Source organism: Panthera pardus, unplaced genomic scaffold (assembly GCF_024362965.1).
Source record: "Panthera pardus isolate Hobbes unplaced genomic scaffold, ASM2436296v1 HiC_scaffold_13, whole genome shotgun sequence".
In the NCBI taxonomy this organism is placed as follows: Eukaryota; Metazoa; Chordata; class Mammalia; order Carnivora; family Felidae; genus Panthera; species Panthera pardus.
Window position 1 is genome coordinate 204669005 of NW_026526688.1, and position 20909 is coordinate 204689913.

The window sequence follows — 20909 nt, forward strand, 5'->3', positions numbered from 1 at the left end:
CTTTATTAAACAGCTTTAAGGAGAAATATTTGACAAAACAAACTGCACGTATTTTAAAGAGACAACTTGGTAAGTTTTGACGTTTGCCTGAAAACCACCACCATGACGGAGATGAGGACCCTCGCCCCAGAGACCCCCGGTCTGCCCAACAACTGCACCGAGGGGGCGTGTTCTGGGCACTGCGTTTGTGGGTCACACAGCACAATTGTCTCCCTCATCCTGTTTCCAGGCTCGCTCACGTTGTCACATCAACAGCTCGTTCTCCTCCTGAGCAGCGTCCACTGAAATTTTGTTGGCCCACTCACCAGCAAATGGATATTTGGGTTGTTTCCTGTGGGGCTGTGAGGACTAAGGCTGCTGTGAACACTCACGGCCACACCTCTGGGCGGACAGACCCTCTGGAGTAAATGCCCACCACGGGGAGCCACACACGGCTATCGGACAACTTTCTAAGAAATCGCCAACCTGCTCCCCCCCGCCCCCCACCTCCAAGCTCCAGCTGCCCTGTGGGGGTCCTTCTGTCTTCTCTCCTTCCTCCCCACACCATCCTCTCCCCAGTCCTGCCCCTTCCTCCCTGAATGCCACGCCCTCTGAGCCCACGGCCATTCCCTGGACACTCCATGGCTCCCATCTGGATGGCAGATCCATCCAGAACAGGCCTTCCTACACCCAGTCTCATGGACAAGTCTAAGCGACATGTAGAAAAGCCAATCAGACATGTCCTTCCTGCACGAAATCCCTGAAAGGGTCCAGACTCCTGATGAGCCACGCCAGCCCCATGCACATCAGGGCTCCCATCCACACTGGCCCCGTCCACGTCAGGCTCTGTCCACATCAGGGCCATCCATTATCAGTGTCTGTCCAGGTCAGGCTCCATCCACGCTGGCCCCGTCCACGTCAGGCTCTGTCCACACCGGCCCCGTCCATTAACAACGTCTGTCCAGGTCAGGCTCCATCCACGGGCAGAGCCCGTCCGTGTCGGGGCGCTCGTCCGTGCCAGTGCCACCGGTGTGCACCATTCCTGCCAGCCCGGCCCTCCAACCTCAGGGCAGCAGGCTGTCAGTGAGACCCCGAGCCTCCTGGAGAGGCCCCCCAACCCCAGGTCTAAAGCCAGCTGCTGTTCTAACTCCCACGCCGTCAGCATCTTCAGAGCCGTGCCCAGGCCGCTTCCCATGGCACTGTGAACCCCCAGGCAGGCTGAGGCTGCACCTCCCTGGGGGACGTCGTGTCCGGCGGAGTGCCCGCCCCAGAGCTGCTGCTCAGGAAGTCAACACTGAGCAACCAACGAGAGAGATTTCTATCTTCACCTAAGCACTCTAGAAGTCCTGTCTGTACTTACTTCTACACAAAAATCACCAAACTGCCGAACCTCCCCCATGTCCAACACCCTCGCCTCACAAACCAGCCTGCTACGGTCTGGGATGTTTACGTGTAAGGCCGAGGGAAGCTGCCTCCGCACGCCGTGCCCCATCTGATGGGCCTCTCTCTCCCCCCGGCCAGAGGGCCCGATTCAGCACGCAGCAGGTGCTTAAGAAAGAACCCTACTTTTTGCCACCTGGTCCACTGCAGCCTTTTGCCTGTGGCCTAAGACCCCCAGCTCCAGACCCCCGGCTCCTCACTGCTCTCTCTCCGACACCCAGCTAACTCACTCGCACACTGCTGCCCGCTCGCGGTGCAGTCTTGCTCACCAGTGGGGCCGTGGCACTGACAGCTGCCGAGCCAGCGCGCCCCGTGAGGGCGTCACCAGGTCCTCCAGCCGGGCCTGGAGGAGCCGCCAGCAGGGCTCTGCACGGGGGCCAAACACCCAGGATTTATCGCAACCTCCAGATAAACAGAACCAGATCACGAATGTTCCTCCCTGGGTCACTGAAATCAGGTCAAGATTATGAGAAAAAGGGAAACTTTAAATGTATTTCTACATGGCTACACAGCACCATCAAAGCTTTTAAAAAAAGTAATGAAATAACAAAAGTGCTTTGAATTTAGACTCTCAAGAGGCTTCGTGACTCAAAGGACAGTGAAATCCCTGCTCCACCTTCTCCCCTAACTTGGACCCGACGCCCCACCTCCACCCCTGCCATCCCGTCACCCCCAGGTCACCATGGTCTCGGCCCTGCAGAAAGCTGCACGGGGCTCCCTCCCCAGGCCTCGTCCTCGCTTCCCCACTCGGGGACACCGTGCCCCACCCCCCCCCGGCTACTCCTCCTGCATCACTGGGTGCTCGGAGGCTCACACAGTACCCCACTAACATGCATTCAATGAATACCTGCTCAACGATACGGCAGACTGATGGTCATTTCTACCGGTGAGTTTACTCCCAATTTTTACTTCTTAAATTAAGAGTTTGTACAAATATCTGGGTGTAACTTAGTGACCTGACATACAGTCCAGGGTGGGATCCCAGGCACATGTCTTGAGCAGCACCAAGGCCCGCCCACATCAGTGACATCCACCGCAAGCGGACCGAACTGCTCCCAGGCACCGGTCCCTGCGGCCGAGCCCACGCCAACCCTCACTTCCAGTCACGTCCCACTGGCCCCCCACCTCCGTGTTTGTACCTCCTGTTCCTCCAGCTCGACACTTCCGGACCCCAAATTCAGACGTCAACTCCCTATGCTCCACTGGGAAGGCCGGGCATTTCCACGCGGGTGCCAGCGTCTCCAAGTTTCCTCTGCGTGTCCGCCATCCCTCCTGCACCTTCTGCCCACCTCACACCCGTGTGCAAGAGACAGGGGCGGCTGTACCCCTCACACTTACCCCATCTGGCCCTGCTGTCCAGGCATACCATGCCACACTTGCCCACACACGGCTCCCAGGGATCCCATGAAAACGCACCCGAGCAGGTGGCTGTGGCACAGACTCTCCAAAGTGTTCCAGTGGCTCCAGTGGCCAGCGATGCCCAAGCCGCCTCGCAGTCCACTGTGGCCACGGTGGACCCTGCTAGGTCTAGAACATTCTAGGTGTGCTCCTTCTTCGTGGCCCTGGCACTTACTGTAGCTGCAACATTCTCTGTCATATGGCTACACGGGGCCCCTCACCTCTGTCAAGCCTCTCCTCTGATGTTACCCCCAGCAACACTGTTAGAGACCATCTGACTTAAAACTCCATGCTATGTGGGTACACACCACAAATCTAAGACATTACCCTCGAATTTATAATTTACTTATTTTGTTACTACCCATCTCCCTACACTACGATGCCAGCCATGTGACTGGCAGTATTAAAAATTCAATGGAAGGGTTATATGATAAAGCTGAGAAACCTTCTCCAAGAGCAGATAAAGACAGGAAACAGAAAAGAGCCAACACCCAAGCAACAGGTGTTTTAGAAAAAACAGAAAACCGAGATATGGAGCTTCCAAATATACTTTAATATTCTATTATTTCATGATTTGGAAAAAATTATCCAAGTATTCCCCCCGCTGGAAGAACCATGAGGCTGCAAAGGCCCGAGTGCCAGGCACAGAGAATGAAAATGACCCATGTCTAACCAAGTCCTAGAATCTGGAGACATCAAGGGTACAAGAGAGGGCCCTAAAGGTTCTGGGAGGAGAGGAGGTCCCTCCCCACGACGGACTGGGAATCAGATAGCATTTTCATCAGCAACAGTGAACCCTACCAGTAAGAAAGCGATTCTTTCAGAGCACTGAGGAAAGTGCTCAAATGCTCAGCCGAAGCATGCGTACTGAGCCAACCAGGGTGCTCACACCTTATCACAGGCCTGGTGCTCATGGAGCTCCCGTTCCAGCTGGTGACGAGACGTGACAAACTCATCAGCAAACAGAGATGAGCACCACTGAGAAAGTAGGTCAAGGCAGCGAAGCAGAGAACAGGCGGAGGGGCTGCTTTAGAAAGTGACCAGAGGAGAGCCGGTGCAGAGGGACATCTGACCTTGGGCCTGGAGGGAGGGGCCAGAGCAGCAGACACCCCACTGACGGGGCAAGGGATCCCCCAAAGCGTACTATGACCACTTTGAAGCCGGCTGGCCCAGAGGATGAGGCATCCAGACAGGGCAGGGGGACGAGGACAGAGGAGCAAGGAGGACAAGGGCTCAGACGCAACCCTTGAGAATTTGGAACAGGAGACAGTAACGTCAGGCAATGTAAGGAAAAAGGAAGGGAGATTGGAAGTCAGCTGTATAACAGATCATGATACAATCACATCCATTTTAACTGCCAGATCCAACCCCTGGAGAAGACAAATAACATGCCCTGAAAGGGGCTGTGGGGCCCCAGGTTTTCTACCAACAGAGGCCGCTCAGCTACAGACACGCATCCCCCTCACGAGGAAGGCTGACTCAGGGCAGAAACAGGAGCCCAGGGAGCGAAGCAGGGAGCCAGGGGGGGTCACCCCGAGCTCCTGACTGGGGATCCCCCGCTGGGTTTCAGAACCGTGTTGGGCCCAGGACTTCCTGTTGTGTCCAGTTCCCACTTCTGAACTGGCCAATCTACACCTGTGGTCCCACAACCGGTCCGCTGCGTGGGGGTCGCTGGGAAGGCGAACTGTGTCGCTTGGTCTGCAAGTGCCCGGAAGCGGCACCCAGCGGGTGACCCAGGGGATGAGACTCTGGAATTCTGGGACTCAGGCAAGGTTTGGGACTCTGAGCTGGTGCTGCAGTGGGAGGAGACCCCGGGGAACCTCAGAAGAAGGGCAGGTGTGTTTGGCATTTGGGGGGATATCAATTTCGGAGAGCCAGGACCGTAGCAGGCGGAATTCCGAGGTAGCCTCGAGAAGGCCCTGGCATACACATACCTCTTGCCTTACTAGCCCAGGCACTGCTGCAAAGGAATTTTTAAGGAGCAAATTAAGGTCCCAAATGAGCTGACCTTGAAACAGAGCAAGTATCTGCTGGCCAAGTAGCATGGCCTTTCAAAGCGATGTTCTTCCCAGCTGGTGGCAGAAGAGGAGGGACGAGTCCCACTGGCCTGGCACAGGGCAACTGGATCCGTCAAGCACTCACGGCCCCGGGGCGAGGAGCCGTGGGCCTCCAGGAGCTGAGGGCAGTCCCCAGCCGACAGCGAGCAGAACAGCAGGACCCCAGTGCCACAACCACAGGACATGGATTCTCCAACAGCGGGCGGGCTCAGAAGACAACCCGAGTCCCAGATGAGAGCTGCAGCCCAGCCACCGCGTTGATTTCGGCCTCTGAGGCCCTGAGCGGGGGTGGGGGGGGGGGGTGGCAGCCACACTGCACGACACTTCCAACCCATGGAACTGTGACTAATGAGTTGGTGTCCTTTTAAGCCACTAATTCTGTGGCAATTTGCGATGCAGAATTACAAAATTAACGTAACGGTATTAAAAGAAACAGAATTAATAGCAGAAGACAGGGTCAGTTTCCCCAGCATGTAAAATACAGAGTGGCCACCAACCCCGGAAACATTTTCATTAGGCAACTATTCTCCCAACTGGAGCGACAAGGAACAGGTTAACAAACCAGCAGAAGAAGCTAGAGCCCCTTGGTGGGGACTGGATTGTGCCTACCCAAAATTCATGTGCTGAAACCCTAGGCCCCGATCTCCAAATACGGAGCCCATGGGGCGATTCGGGTTAGATTCCCAAGGGTGGGCCCGTGATGAGATTAGTGTCCTTACAAGAGACAGAAGAGGGCTCGCCGCCTCTCAGTCTCCACCGTGTGAGCACCCCACCCCATCTACGACGTTCTGTTGCAGCGGCTGAGCTGACTGAGCCCCTTCCTGGTTTCTGATGTCTGTCTTGTTCACCAGGCTGCCTTCAATAAAAGGCCGGGGGCAAAAAACTGCCTCTAGCCAGCCGTGTCTCTACAGCAAGAAAGGCACTTGCTTTATGCAAGGATAATGTTGTCAGCAGAAGTCCTATTTCCACGAACAATTTCAAACACTTTCCACCCACTAAACCTTTTATGAAGTCTGCTAAAAAGTATGGAAGCTGACAAGTAGGACTTGCCCCTGTGTGCCTGTGAGGAAGGGTTAACAGGGCCAAGGGCACCTCCCCATCAGAGACGGATGAGGTGGCCCGGAAGGACATGCCCTATCGCAAGACAGTGGGACTCTCTGGGGCGCCTGGGTGGCTCAGTTGGTTAAGTGTGCGACTTCGGCTCAGGTCATGATCTCATAGTTCCTGAGTTCAAGTCCTGCGTCGGGTTCTGTGCTGACGGCTCAGAGCCTGGAGCCTGCTTCGGATTCTGCATCTCCCTCTCTCTCTGCCCTTCCCCCACTCTCTCTCTCTCAAAAATAAATAAAACATTTAAAAAAAAAAAAAATAAATAAATAAATAAAACATTAAAAAAAATTTTTGTTTGAAGACAGTGGGACTCTCCCCTGGGTTCCTGTGCTGGGGCTCCACATCTCTCCTGGCACTGGGGACCGGGGCGCCAGAAGTATGGCCTGCAGCACTGACCCGAGTAACCACCACTTGAACACATGTCCCTGAAGTCGCGTGAAGCACTCACTCACGGCTCCTATGAAGTGATCCAAATCTCGAGCCCGACTCGGCCTCTCCCTCGTTCCCTTTAGTTTACAGAGTACACAGGGACAACAGACAAAAGTGAGGAAACACAAATAGTGAAGACTCAGAAAAATCCAGATGTAACAGGTGGCCTAGAAAAGTCAACCCTGTGGAGGGCAAGTGGGGAACCTGAAAAGACACTAAGGGACGTGACCCCAGTGCCACACGGGGAACCTGCCTCTGTCTGGTTCCGAAAAGGCATGACCCCCAGTGCCATGCAGGGAAGCTACCTGTCTGTTTCAGGAGGGGCATGACCTCAGTGTCACTCAGGGCACCTGCCTGTGTCTGGTTTAGGAAGGACGTGACCCCCAGTGCCACTCTGGGAACCCAGATATGTCTGGTTCAGGAGGCACGTGACCCGCTGTGCCACACCAGGAACCTGCCTGGGTCTGGTTAAGGGAAACACATGGAAGACATTCTTGAGACAAGGGGGGAGACTTGAAAATGAACAGGAAATTAGCTAGTGTGTGAAGTAAGAGCCCACTTCTCGGGGGTGATAATGATGTCGTGGTTGTCCTGTGACCTGTGTGCTCTAAACTACTTCAGGAACACGGTAGGTTGTCTGTGGCTACTACTTCCAGATGATTCAATGACAATAAATATGTATTTAGAAAAAAGAGATGAGGCAAATGTGGCAAAGCATGAATAGCTGTTGGGTCGGAGCAGGGGTGTAAGACTGCTCAGTGCAGAATTCCTTCTGTTCTTCTCCACTGTGTTTTCTCTGAAATTAAAACTTGGCGGGGGGGGGGGGGGGGAAGTAAAATGAAATCACTTGAAACTTTAAAAAAAGGAAAGGCTACCCTTTCTCTGCTCCTGACTTCCTAGCTGTGACTGTGCCCTGTGCCTGCATGTTCATCAGGCAAATGGGGGGCGGGGGGGGGGGGTTGTCAAACAGCAGTCCTAGGATGGCTCTGAGAACTAAACAGGTTCGCACACACCGTGCCTCCGGGACAGGACCACACACACCAGCCAGGGCTTGGCTGACATTCACAACACCCACTGCCTCCATGAAGCCCACAGTTAGTTAGCAGGGGCTTCAAAGAAGTATGCAGACAGCTTTCCACAGTTTGCATATTTCTTGCTAAACATCTGGAACTTGCTGTTAATGTAGCAAAGTCCAGCAAATATTGATTCATTTGCAAAATAATCCAATTAACCTCCACTCTCCCAATTCACCTAAATATTAGAAGTTCTCTTCAAAAAAAACAATCAACCCAACAATCAGTTTTTAAGGACTGTATTTTCAAGTGAGTTTTAGTTCTTCTCAACAGACGCCGTTGCTTAATTCAACAGACAATTCTGAAAATGTGTCTAAGCAAGGCTCACACCCTAACTAACTCTCTCGTCATGTGTTAAGTGTTTCATTATAGCTCTTTGTCATTTTGGCCTTCAGATAATTCAGTTCTGTAGGGAGGAACATGCCACATCAGAAATGACAGTCCTATTATTTTTAAAGGTCTTCTTACAATTGAATTGATACACTATCACTTGTACAACAGTATCCTGTGGTTCCATTTTCTGAAGGACAAGGGATTGTGAAGCATTTTTGGACTATTAACAGCAAATACCAGAAGGGTAATAAGAAACTGTCCCCAAACCTCAACATATTTCAATAGTAAAAGAAAAATATGTTTCAACTTCAAATTTGATTCTCACCACTAAGCAAATAGCTCCAAATGAATTAATAAATCCTGCCATTTAATAGATTAAAGAGTAACAGTATAGACCCAAACAACCCAAATAAGTAATTCCAGTCACTGGCCCAGGGCCCCGCCTCACACTGGCTGGGTGGGGCCTTGGCAGATCTAGAGAGAGCTGGGCAGCAGGTGACAGTTCCGTCCACGTAGGGCTCCTGGGACAAGTCCTGCATGGAGGCCTCCCACACGGGCCCCGGATGGTGTCCTTTCCAGCCCCATGCTACAGCCCAGCCCAGAGTGCCAGACAGAGGTACCCCAGAGCCACAGGTCCTAAGCACCGAGGACCTTGCATACAGGCTCCTGGAGCATGACTTCCTTACAAAGGTCAAATATCCAAAACATCTCAGGATCTGACTTCTTAAAAACTTCTTACAAAGGTCAGTTTACAATTTCTGGAGCAAAATCATTGCTAGGAATAAAATGACTCTTGGGAAACATTGAAATCACTGCACTTGAAGCTATCAATGAATTCCACACCACTTCACTTAATTTGAGCGCGGGGGGTGGGGGTGGAGGGGGCGGCTCACGGTTTGCTACAGGTGTGTTACATTAGAAGTTAATTCCCAACAATCTTCCCTATTTATAATTTATCTTCCCTCATGTGTAAGTTCCAGTGGTTTCAGTCATTATGGCGACAACAGAGGAACCGATACAATTAAAGAGACAGCCGGGCTGCTGTAACCTTGTACTTCAACGTGCTACCCTCTACACAAGTGTTAATTTACTTGGGTATTTCTCAGGTGCAGGCCCTAGATCAGCGAAACCCTGATGGCCACAGTGTGTGTCACCCCTCCTTCCAGTACACACGTGTTTCCTCTTGAGTGAGGGCTGGGCCTAGTGACTAGGCCCTAACAAAGAGAATGTGGCCAAACGGACGGGATGTCCCCGCTAAGATTAGGTCATCAAGATTGTGGCCTCCTTGTTCGCTCTCTTCTTCTATCACTGGCTCCCTCTGAGTTGCCCTGTGGAGAGCCCCATGTGAAAAGGAACTGACATCTTCAGCCAACAGCTGAGTGAGCAAGCCTGGAAGTAGATCCCACAGTCAAACCTTCAGATGAAACCACGGTTCCAGCCAGTGCCCTAAGTTCAGCCTTGTGAGACCCAGAGCCACAGGACTCAGCTAAGCTGCGCCCAGATTCCTGAACCACAGAAACTGTACGATAATAGCTGATGTTGTTTAAAGGCACTATGTTTGGGGGTAATCTGTTGGACAGCAATATATAAATAATACAGCCACACAGCACTATTGTACCTTTAAAAATCCGAAAATAGGAAAATAGAGCCTAACCAAACTTGAATGCCCAGTTTTGCAAGTCTTTTCCAAAACTTCACAAAACAAAAATAAGTTTTTAAAAAAGTAAAGTGTGTATTAAAAAAAAAAAAACAGAAGTGTTGAGTAGGAAGGTCCCAAGTATGGATACATTTGGCAAATAAAAGTTCCTAAGCTAGACCATTCAGGGACTCCATTTGGTTAAGATTCGGTCTTATGAAATGTCAATCTGAAAATCTCAACTGCAAATCTTAGGTTTTCTCCTAAGTAACCAAGCGGCAACGTTGTGGCACAAAATGAGACGCTGAAGTGACCAATTCAGGTGCCTCCCCTGGGAGTCCATACAGCTCAGAGTTTTAGACTTGTACCTCATCCTACTGTCCAACCTGTGGATAAGTTTGCAAACTTAACACAAGTTCTAAAAGTACTCCTGCCTTTCATCCATTCATTCGCGCACTCACTTCATTCAATAGTCGTGCACTGCCCGCCGACCTCAGGCCAGGGAACCAGTTCTGGCAGCTGAGCTGGACAAGGCCCTTGCCCTCCTGGCTCTTCATTCTCTTAAACTCCTCCAGCATTACCTTACTGGACACGCTCTGGAGTCATTACCCAATCAAAGAGCAGCACATACAATACCCTTCTTTTTCATCAACACTTCCAAATTAAAGGAACACACGGGCAAATTTTAGACGAAAGTCTCATCCAAAGGTTTCAAAGAAGCAAAGACCCCCATTGCTAGGTCCTTTAATATTTTCCTGTCCTGGAGTGGAGAAGGTGCCTGACCCACTCACCTGACATGTATGCTCACCTACTCCAACCTTCTTACCCTGGGCCCAGTGCCCCCCAAATATTTCCTTAAGCTTCCAACACTCCTTAAGGAACCCCACTCCTCCTGGAACTTCCTGGACACTAAAAACACACCTGGATGGAGGGTACACCCACCCAACCACTTGACCTCCAACAGCGGAGGGCGGGGAGGCCAGGAGTGGTTGAAGGTGATGGACACTGACCACAAGGAAAGAATAGCAGCCCTGCAGTAGGGGCTGGAAGAACAGGGTAGGAGACAGCTTCTTGGATCTGGGGAGTGGGCACTGGGGCATGGAGCCAGTGTGGACTAGGAGCTCCACTTGAACCCCTAGAAGGAAGAGGACAGACCCTAACCCTGCCTCACACCTGCCCCTGGGGCCCAGCCAGGCAGCATCTGCTGAAGGTCAGAAGGTCTGTGGGGCTGGCCCAGGTGCTCATATCGGGGGCCTCAGGGAGGTTTGCACTTGTGGGGCTCAGGTGAGCAGGGTCCCTGACGCCCCCAAGCCTTCACAGCCGTGGGTCCAGTTGAGTAGGATGGGCACATTAAAGGCACCCCTGGATCTTGCCCCAGGGGTCCAAACCCCTGGAGGGCTGGCTTAGGGTCCCAGCCTTCCTTTCTGCTCTTGGGACCTGGGTGCATCCCACTGACTTGTTCAGGAGTTCTGGCAGGGACCGGTCTCCAAGTTCCAGCTCTTATCAGTGTCCTGGCCCTCCCTGAGAGCCTCACTTCTTCATGGTCCCGCTCCAGCATCCAGATACCCCTAAATGACCTAGCTGGGGCCTGGTCATCCCCGGAGCCTGTCACATGGGATGAACCCTCCTCATGGCAGATGCCAGGGTCCTGGCCTCCCACTCAGAAGGGGCTGTCTCAGGGTCTCAGAAGTGCTCACAGGACTGTTCCAGTATGCCAGCCCTCTTTGGGACCAGTCTCGGTGTCCTGGCCCTCCTTAGTGACCCAGCCTCGTGTCCCAGCCCTCCCTAGGTCCTGCCAGATCCTGGGGGCTGGCCCCCCTCAGTGGCCTGTCTCAGAGTCCAGCCATCTCTGGTTCCTGTCGGGTCTCAGGGTCACAATCCCCCTTAGTGACCCGAGCTGGCGTTGGACCCTCTTGGATGACCCATCCCAGGGTTTGACTCTCCTCGGTGACCTATCTCAGGGTCTAGCACTTCCTGGTCCCTGTATAGTGGGTCTGAGGTCTGGCCCTCTTCGGTGAGCCGTTCTGGGGTCTGGCCTTCCCCGCTGACCCGTCCCGGGATCCGGTCCTCCCTGGTCCCTCCCCGATGACCCGTCCTGGGGTCCGGCCACCTTCCCCGTGACCCGCCCGGGGTCCCGACCCCGTGGGTCGCGCCCGCACCCGGGGCCTGCCCAGCGGTGTCGGGGCTCCCGCGGGCCGAGCCAACAAGGGGCGCAGGGGCGCGGGCCGGGGTTCCGAGCCTCAGGGGCCCGCACACGGGCCGAGGCCGCGGCCTGAGGAGCGGGCGCCTCGGGCCAGGCCAGGCGGGGTGCGGACTCACTGACCTGCCGTCTCGGCTGCGGGCGAGCGGGGCGCACGCGGGGGCAGCGCCGGGAGCGGGGGGGGGGCGCCGCTCCCTCCGGGTCCCCCCCAAGAGCAGGAGAAAAAAACCCGTCCGGAGTTTAAAACAAAGAGGCGGAAATGCCCGAGCGGAGCCGAGTGGCGAGTCGGGGGCGCCGCACATGGAGCATGCGCGTTGCCCTCCCGGCTCCCACCCGCAGCCGGGAGGGGGGCGGGATCTGGAGGGGGCGGAGCCCGAGGGCGGGGCCGGGGCGTGGTCATAAGGCGCAGGCGCGTTCCGGCAGGGCTAGGCCGAGGGATCCGGAGAGGGGAGGGCGTCGGGGGCGGGGCCCTCAGCGGAGGCGGGGGCTCGTGAGGGCGTGGCCCGAGGGGGCGTGGACCAAGGGGGTGAGGTCTGCGGCAGGAGTCTTGTTGTACACTGGACTCAGCAGGCAGCTGACGCCGACTCCAGCTCCGGGACCTGACCTCCAGCTCCGGGACCTGACCGGGGCTTTCCTCTGGCGGAATCCGTCTCGTTCTTGCAATTCAGTCCTTCCTGGGACGTAGCAGCGAGAGCTCTCCGTGCACCAGGCAGGAGCCGGGGGCCGCACACGGACAGGGCCCTGCTTTCGGGGCCCCGGTCCAGTGGGCAGCAGGGCCGACCCTGAAACTCCGTGTGTCCACCCTTGCGCAGGCCCTGCCCTGGAGCGTGACGTCCACCCCTTCGTGCGGTCCACACCTTAGCGGGAGGGGGACAATGACAAGAAAAAGTAAATCTGATATAATGTGGGAGCCAGATAAACTGGTTGGGGGAGGCCGTGGATGTCTGGAGTGTTAGTTACAATAGGGTGGGCGGGCATGGAAGGGACAGAGGGGAAGGCGCCATAGAAGCACAGTGTAGGAACATAGAGGTAACGGCCTTGCAAGTGTCGGCAGGTGGGGTTCACAGGCTAGTTGTCCCGCCAGCACCAAGCTGCACAGTGGGGAGATTGAAGAGAGCCAGCATGGAAGCCGGAGGGAATGGGGCACGAGGAGGCAGGAGATGAGGTCAGAGGGAGAGGTCCCTGGGTGTTATGAGCGGAGGGGTGACGGCACGGTGCTGGCATCGTAAGCCTCCCTCTGGCTGTGCTGTGTCTGTCTGGCAGGAGCAGAGCAGGAGGCAAGTGGTGCCCTGGAGGAGAGGAAGTGTGAACTGCTGGGGGATCAGCCTGAGAAGAGGCAGGGATGGGTGGGGAACAACTGGAAGGGTGGGCAGCTGCTGACAGTCCGGGCAGCATGATGGAGTGCGCAAGGGTGGAGTCAAGAGTGTAGTCGTAAGGTCCATTGGCCCCCCAGTGGAGCTGCTGTGTAGTACGTGTAGTATGAGTTTGCAGTGTGCGGAGACGGGTGAGCTGGTCAAAAGAGTGAGTGAGGGTTGGGGGGCTGAGCCCCCTGCCCACGTGGAAAAATCAGCAAGTCCAGGTGGATCCAGTAACAAAGACTGAGACTGAGCCAGCTGGAGAGAAGGAGTGATGTCTGGTCAGCTGCTGAAAGGGGCAAGGGGAGTGAGACCCTTCTGGGGCCTTGGCCTACGTACAGGTTACGTAGGGGTAAAAACTGGATTGCGGTGGGCTCAAGAGAGGAGGGTAAATATAGACAACTTTTCCAGGTGGTTTGCTGTGGAGGAGCTTCTGGGACTAGAGGGCTGCTTCACCTTTGGGCTGCAGCCTCAGTGGTACTGGTGCAGTGCAGGGGGAGGCTGGCCACGCTGGAGAGAGGGAAGGCTGCCTGAGCCCAAGTCCTCACCTGGGGCCAGGGACCAGATCTGGAGATGGGGCTGTGGCAGCCCTCACGCTGCAGGAGGCAGCCCCAATGCAGGAGGTGGGGGGTCTGTGCACCATCTCATCCAGCTGCCTCTATTTTCCAGTGACACGGCAGCTAAGTTGGCCCAGACTGGAGTAGAGGCCTGGATGTCAAAAATGGGGATGACAGGCCGGGATCAGCTCTGGGTGGAGGGCACAGTTGACCCTAGGAAGTCATTTGAGGGCCCTCTGACACCGTAGCCATCTGTCTGCAAAGGGGGGAGAGCCAGGAGCGTGTGCATGACGCATGGCCACTTGTCTCTCTCAAAGGATGCAGACCAGACATCTGGCCTGCCTGCTCTCTCCCGGGACCTTGTCAGCAACAACATCCCAGACCTTGACCCTGAACCCTGGGCTCTTGTATTCAACTGGCTGGACACATCTCTACTGGGATATCTTTAGGGAGCTCAGGTTCTGATATCAGAGTATCCACTCCTGATCTTCCCCCAACCTTGCTACCCACCCCAGCCCCCATTGCAGAGGAGAGGGCTCCATCACGCCGGCTAAGCCAAGACAGTGGGGTCTTTTCTTCCAACCCCAAAACTGCTGTCAGCAGACCCCTCAGAATCTGGCTATGGCTCTCCATCCCTACCCTGGCCCAAGTCCACTGATTCCTCCTGGATTAGTGCATGGCTTCCAGACTAGTCTTTCCGCTTCTTTCCTTGCCCCCTGCCCAATCTATTCTCAACACAGAATAGTAACTGCCGTAACACATTAGTCAATGTATGTCTCTCCTCTGCTCAAAAGGGGTGTCACTCAGAACAAAAGCCCAAGAGCGGGTAGATTACAGGGGACCCAAGGAAACCTGGGAAGATGGAAATGTGTGCTGTGTTGATGGTGGTGATGAGTTCATGGGTGTATCCGTGGGTCAAAACTCATCGAAGTGTACAGGTTACGTATGTGTGGTTATACCCTGATAGAGCAGTAAAGAAAGAAGAAACCAGAGACCATGGGTACAAACGGTAAGAGGAGGCTGCCCCCCAGCCCACTGCTCCCTCCTCCCTGGAAGGTGAGCTGTCCTCACTCCTATGCCACCCAGCCATCCCTGGGCACTGGCCTGTTCTGCTCACCCACCCAGCTGTCCCTCCTCACCCCCCCTCCCCCACAGGCCATCCTCTCTGTTGGATCACTACATTTGCTTACAAACTCAGAGTGAGGCTGTCTCCTGATGGTGTACTTCTCTGCTTATCTTCACAGCACGACTTCTCCGAAGAGCTGTCTACACTCAGCCTCTCCATTTTCCCTTTCCATGTTCTCTCTTAAACCCTCAGACTTCTGTCCTGCCCCCCTCCAGCAAAATGCTCTGTCCAGACATCCAAGACTTTGTGCAGCTGTACCAAGGGCCATTGTCATCTCCATCTCCAAGGGTCATCTCTGTGACCCCTGTGCTGCTCTCTCCTGAAACACTTTCCCTTTGCCTGGTTCTCCATTCATGCTCTGCTCCCTGACTAGCACCTTCTTGGCCCCTCTGCCATCCTCTTCTCCTCCTGGGCTCTTCCTGTCAGGCCTCCTCTCCTCTCCCTGAGGCTCCTCTCCTGGCTGGTGATCGCTCTGCCCCTGTTGGTTTTATTTTATTTTTTTAGGGGCTCCTGGGTGGCTCAGTCAGTTGAGTGGTTTTATTTTATTTTTTTAAATTTCTTTAATGTTTACCTATTTTTGAGAGAGAGACAGAGTATGAGCAGGGGAGGGGCAGAGAGAGAGGGAGACACAGAATCTGAAGCAGGCTCCAGGCTCTGAGCTGTTGGCACAGAGCCCAATGCGGGGCTCGAACTCGTGAACTATGAGATCATGACCTGAGCTGAAGTTGCATGCTTAACCGACTGAGCCACCAGGCGCCCCACTCCATCCATGGTTTTAAGCTCAGTCCAGATGCTGGCTACCCTCCAATGTTTATGCACTATGTGTCCCTCCAGTGAACAGCAGACATCATTCCCACCAGGTTCAGGACACAACTCTGGGCCTTCCCGGGTGACCCGCTTCCCTCCATTTTCCTCTCTCATAGCCACTCTACCTTTTCTGTTACTGGGGCACAAACATTTGGACTCATTCCTGATGACTCTCTTTCTCTGTTTTCCCACATCCAATTCCTGGGGAAGTCCTGTTGGCTCTGTCTTCAAATATGCCTTAATCCAGCCATGGCTTCCACAGCCGCCGACATGGCCTGAACCCACCTATCCTGTCTGGGTTGGTTCCACAGCCTCTGTGCCCGCCCCCAGTCTGTGCTGAACAGAGCAGCCAATAAGCTGATCCTTCAGTACCTAAGTCAGAGGGTGCCAGGCCTGTGCTTAGCAGCCCAGTGGATGCTCTGAGCCTCCAAGGTCTTGCCTTGGGCCCAAGCCCTGCCTTGACTCTGGCCCGGCCCTGGCTGCTCTCCCCAACTCACTTCTTCCAACCACATGGCTCTCCTGGACACGCTAGGCCCTCCCATCTCAAGGCCTGGCAGAGCCGTTCCTAGACCTGGATGGCCCATCCTTGATGCCCGTGGGGCTCCTTCCTCCCTCAGGCCTATGGTCAGATATCACCCGAGGCCTCTCCTGACCAGTCTGGTGACAAAGCCTCACCATTTGATAACTCACCTTATTAAACGGGGCCAATATATAATAGCAAGATCCTCATACGTTGCTATTGGAAACCGTGGGGAGATTGACGATAACCTGCGAAACTATGTGGGCATCTATCCTTTGGCCCAGCAATCCCCAAGTAGGAATTTATCCCAAAGATAAATTGGGAAAACTGGTAAAACACTGGCAAAAATGCAAAAAAAAAATTTTTTTTGAAGCATGAACAAGGCTACTAATTGAGGCATAATTTGTAATAGAAAAAACTGGAGCCAGTCCACATGGTATCACCTGTGGTAATTAATAAACAATCGAGTCTGCACCCCGTGGGTCCCGGCGGCTGCAAACAGAGAGGCAAATACCCATCTATGCTGTCACGGGGTTGCCACGAGCGACGAGAGCCAGACCACATTGTTGAGATAAGCAGTGTGGACAGAGGGTGTGCAGAGTGCTGCCGCTTGCCCAGTAAATGGGGATTATTGCTTGCTTCCTATGTGCTTGCCCGTGTTAAGATCCTTGTGGGTTGCCGCAGGCTGGTGGCAGTAGCAGGACTTCTGCGTCTCTCTGAATCCCCTCACAAAGCAGAGAGGGATAAAACCACAAAAGGAACGGGGCGTCTTGGTAGCTCAGTTGGTTCAACGCCCGACTTGAGCTCAGGTCATGATCTCATGGTTCGTGAGTTCGAGCCCTGTGGGTTCTGTGCTGACAGCTCGGAGCCTGGAGCTGCTTCGGATTCTGTGTCTCCTCTCTCTGCTCCATCCTCCACTCATGCTCTGTCTCTGTCTCTCAAAAATGAATAAGCATTAACATTTTTTTAAATTTTTTTTAACGTTTATTTATTTTTGAGACAGGGAGAGACAGCATGAATGGGGGAGGGTCAGAGAGAGAGGGAGACACAGAATCTGAAACAGGCTCCAGGCTCCGAGCTGTCGGCACAGAGCCTGACGCAGGGCTCGAACTCACGGACCGCGAGATCATGACCTGAGCCGAAGTCGGATGCCCAACCGACTGAGCCACCCAGGCGCCCCAGCATTAACATTTTTTTAAAAAAACCCCAACAAAACAACAATCAGGTGGGCTGCAATGACCTCAAAGCACACACACAAATAAAGACATCACTCTACACAAACAGATACCCATTCATTTCCAATGTACATGAAAAATTTCCTAAGTATATCATACCATACACAAAATGTCATACCACATGATACACAGAAAACTGAGATACTAATTTCAACCATACAGAGAAAAAGGTTAGACATCCATCTCACAAATAAACACTCATGTCTCCTCCTTTTCTCCACCCCCCCAATACTTACTTTCCACCTCAGAACACCATGCTAAAAGATTCATCATGCCATATCCTCAAACAAAAAATTAGGTCCTCGTAGAGGTGTTTTTGAAGAGTAGATCCTATTGGAAGGCAGTTCTCCATGAATATCTCATGTTTCTGTTTCTGCAAGGTCCAGGTCGTCAGAGCAAAGTCATTTAGAGCCTAATTAGGAATGTTTGTCTCAGAGACATTCCAGTATAGTCAGGAAAAATACCCATCCTTCCCCTCCCTGGAGAAGATTTGCTCATATTCCAGTGCGAAGAGAAGGTCTCTCTCTGGAACGCAGGGTGGGGAGGGTCACAGTAGTCCTGTCTAAGATAAGAGTTTCCTATTTCAGGGTTCCTCTGAAACGTACCCCACTGCGTGCATGCCACCTGTCTGCCCATGGAGATAAGACCCGAGGAGCCAACACAAAGCATTGCCCTTCACCTCCGACCTGGGTCCTGTGCTTCCTGCATACACACATACGTGACCTGTGGTAGGCTACCTTGTTAGCTTACAAGTACAGCAAAATTTCAGACCCAGCACAATTTCTGATTTAACACATGCTCATTTTATGCCACACACACACACACCCTTCACATAATACAACCAAAGCATTAGATGCCTGTTTTTCCCACCCATTCAGACAGAAAAAAACAGATAAGCATTTCACACCATTACGTATACGTGCGAGAGACCCATCTTGCACCGCACGTACCAAAAACCATACAATCTTACATAACGCACCACGAACACACACTATCATACCATCCCGTACCAGACACACAAAACAGGTGCACGTCAGGCCATGCGCAACATTAGATCCTTATTTCTCTCGTAAACATACTAGACGCCACTTCACACCATGCACGTACAGAACAACTGGCCACCTCACAGTGTGTGCATATGCACCTGAGAGAACTCTGATCCCCCCTCTTCTTTAGCTGGCTGAACAGGTCTGAGCAGCACGTAAAAAATGGACCCCAGAGTCCTCCTTGGGAGGGGCTGGCCAGCTGGGGCGGAGGATACTTGTCATGACTTTGAGATGTAATGAGCCTCCCAGGCTGACTTCCCTGGACTGTGGCAGAGACACAGAGGGCAGATTAGGGGAGGCAACCCAAGGGCTTTTCTGGTGAGAGCCAACTGGAGTGCAGACCACAGCGACCAGGGGTGTTGTTCATTTAACTAAACAGGTACACATTCCAGCACAGATTTGTGAACTGTTTTCAGATCGACTCCCCGATTGGCCTCCCATAAGGATAAGGACTGGGGCACACCATCCTTTTTGAGGCAGCCTGCGAATCCAGATTCTGATTTGCTTGCTTGCTCAGTTCCCTGCTGTGGGGCAGTGTTGGTGTGTGTGGGCTTTCAGCAGCCTTGAACTCAGGGAAAGCAGCACGGAGTGGACGAAGGTGTGGGTGCTGGGAAGGGAGGGTGTGCTTCTGGAATCAGACAGGCCAGAGGCTGTTGTCCAGGATGTGCGTTGCAGGGTGGGGTCAGGGGAGAGGGCCACCCTGTGGAGAACCTGCTAGACAGGCCAGAAGGTCACCCACCCCACACACTTCTATTTTCTCCCGCAGCTGTGTGCTGGCTGTATCCTGTTCCAGGGATTTGGGTGTGGACATAGCAGCTCCTGCCCTCAAATAGTTGACATTCTCTTGAGAGGAGCAGATAAAAGACGAGTAAAGACCAAACAAACAGGATGGGCTGTGGCCATCTCATCAGATAAGGTGAGATTTCTTCCCTGATACTGTCAGTGAAGAAGGCGTTGCCTCTACTCTATTCTTGGCGAAGGGACTGCTCTCAATCGCTCAATTGTGAACAAGACACTATTTAGGGAAGACACGGGTAGCCTGAAGAAGTCTTGACTGGTGCTAGTTTGGGTTGCTGATGGGAGTCTGTATTTGGTTAAGAAAAAAGGAGATAAAAAACTGAAACACATTTAGTCATAATTGTGTGTTGAGTGTTATTTTAAACAAGTCTTTAAAGGTCGTGTCCAAAGGAAGACACCAGGTGGAGATCACTAAAGGGCCCCTTCAAGATGCGGTGGTCCCAAAGGTGTGCGGATGTGTTCTGGGCTCAGGAAGACACTTCTGTGGGTGGTGCTCTACCTGGATTCAAAATCTGAGAAGCGTAGATGCGACGTTGAAGGTAGTTGTCCATAATTTCAATAAAATGTGAGAGTGGAAAGAGTTGTTTCCAAACAAATGTGCTTTCCATCCTATGTGAGTTTTTGTTTTATTTTATTTTTCATGTTTATTTATTTGAGAGAGAGTTTGCGCGTGTGTGAGCAAGGGAGGGGCAGAGAGAGAGAGGGAGACAGAGGATCCGAAGCAGGCTCCGAGCTGACAGCAGAGAGCCCTATTCAGGGCTTGAACTCACAAACCGTGAAATAATGACCTGAGCCAAAGTTGGACGCTTAACCAACCGAGCCACCCAGGTGCCCTATGTGAGTTTTTAAAATTAAACTTATTTTGAGATAATTATAGATTTAAATGCAGTTGTAGGATATAATAAAGAGATTCCTTGTACCCTTTGCCCAGTTTCTCCAAAGATAACATCTTCAAAACACAACTGTATGATATCACAACCCCGATACCAGCATTGATGAATCACAATCTTAGATTTCTCCAGTTCTGCTTACACTCATATGTGTGTACTTAGCTTCACGTGCTTGTTTCACACATATTGGTTCCTGTATCCACTGCCACAGCCAAGGTAGAGATTTCCATCACCAGGAGGACCCTATCTCCCACTTGCCCCCTCATGCCTAAAACCACTAATCTTCTCTCCACTTCTAAAATTTTATCTTTTCAAAAATGTTAAAAAATGGAATTGTGAAAATTAATAAAGGGAAAGTTCACTAAAATGGAATAGGGAGTTTCCACAAGTGAAGCTCTTAATTGCAGAATCAACAGGAGGGGAGGGACCTCCTAGGTTAGTGCTATATTGCCACTGCTTTATTATCCCACCAGGAGGAAGGTTTCCTTCTCCCCCAGCAACAGCCCAGCCAATGAGAGATTGCCACAGCCCAGCCAATGAGAAGCCGCTACACTTCCAGCTCCTAGCTGGACTTTCTGCCCTCCTGACTCTCTCTTTCCTCTCTGAAAGAGCCTCCTCTGCTTTGTTCTCCAAACTAGCCTATGGTTTTTCGGTAGGTTGCTTGCCCTGGACTGCAATTCTCTGCTGTTTCCAAATAAACACATTTTTGCTGGTAAAATAAGTGGCGGTTTTATTTTTAAAGTTAATAGATCATAAAGGATATAACCTTCTGAGTTTGGATTCTGTGCACCCCCCCCCCCCCCCGCCCCCCGGCATAATTACCCTGAGATTCACCCAGGCTGCTTCCTGTATGAACAGTCCATTCCCAGTGAGCCCACTCCACGGTCTGGATGCATTGCAGTTGGCTCAAACATTTACTCACT

General features: G+C 52.8%; 1 protein-coding gene across 4 annotated transcripts in view; it reads right to left on the bottom strand.

Moving 5' to 3' along the window:
* Positions 1 to 11959, bottom strand: part of PCGF3 (polycomb group ring finger 3) — a 52694-nt gene extending 40735 nt beyond the window's left edge. For 2 of the 4 annotated variants that reach the window (XM_019436852.2, XM_019436851.2), the window contains exon 1: positions 11776 to 11956. The gene's annotated coding sequence lies outside the window, so the exon portion shown is untranslated. Of the gene's footprint in view, positions 1 to 11775 lie in introns of all 4 variants that reach the window. The other 2 variants (XM_019436853.2, XM_019436854.2) reach the window with 2 other exon arrangements.
* Positions 11960 to 20909: the final 8950 nt, after the last annotated feature.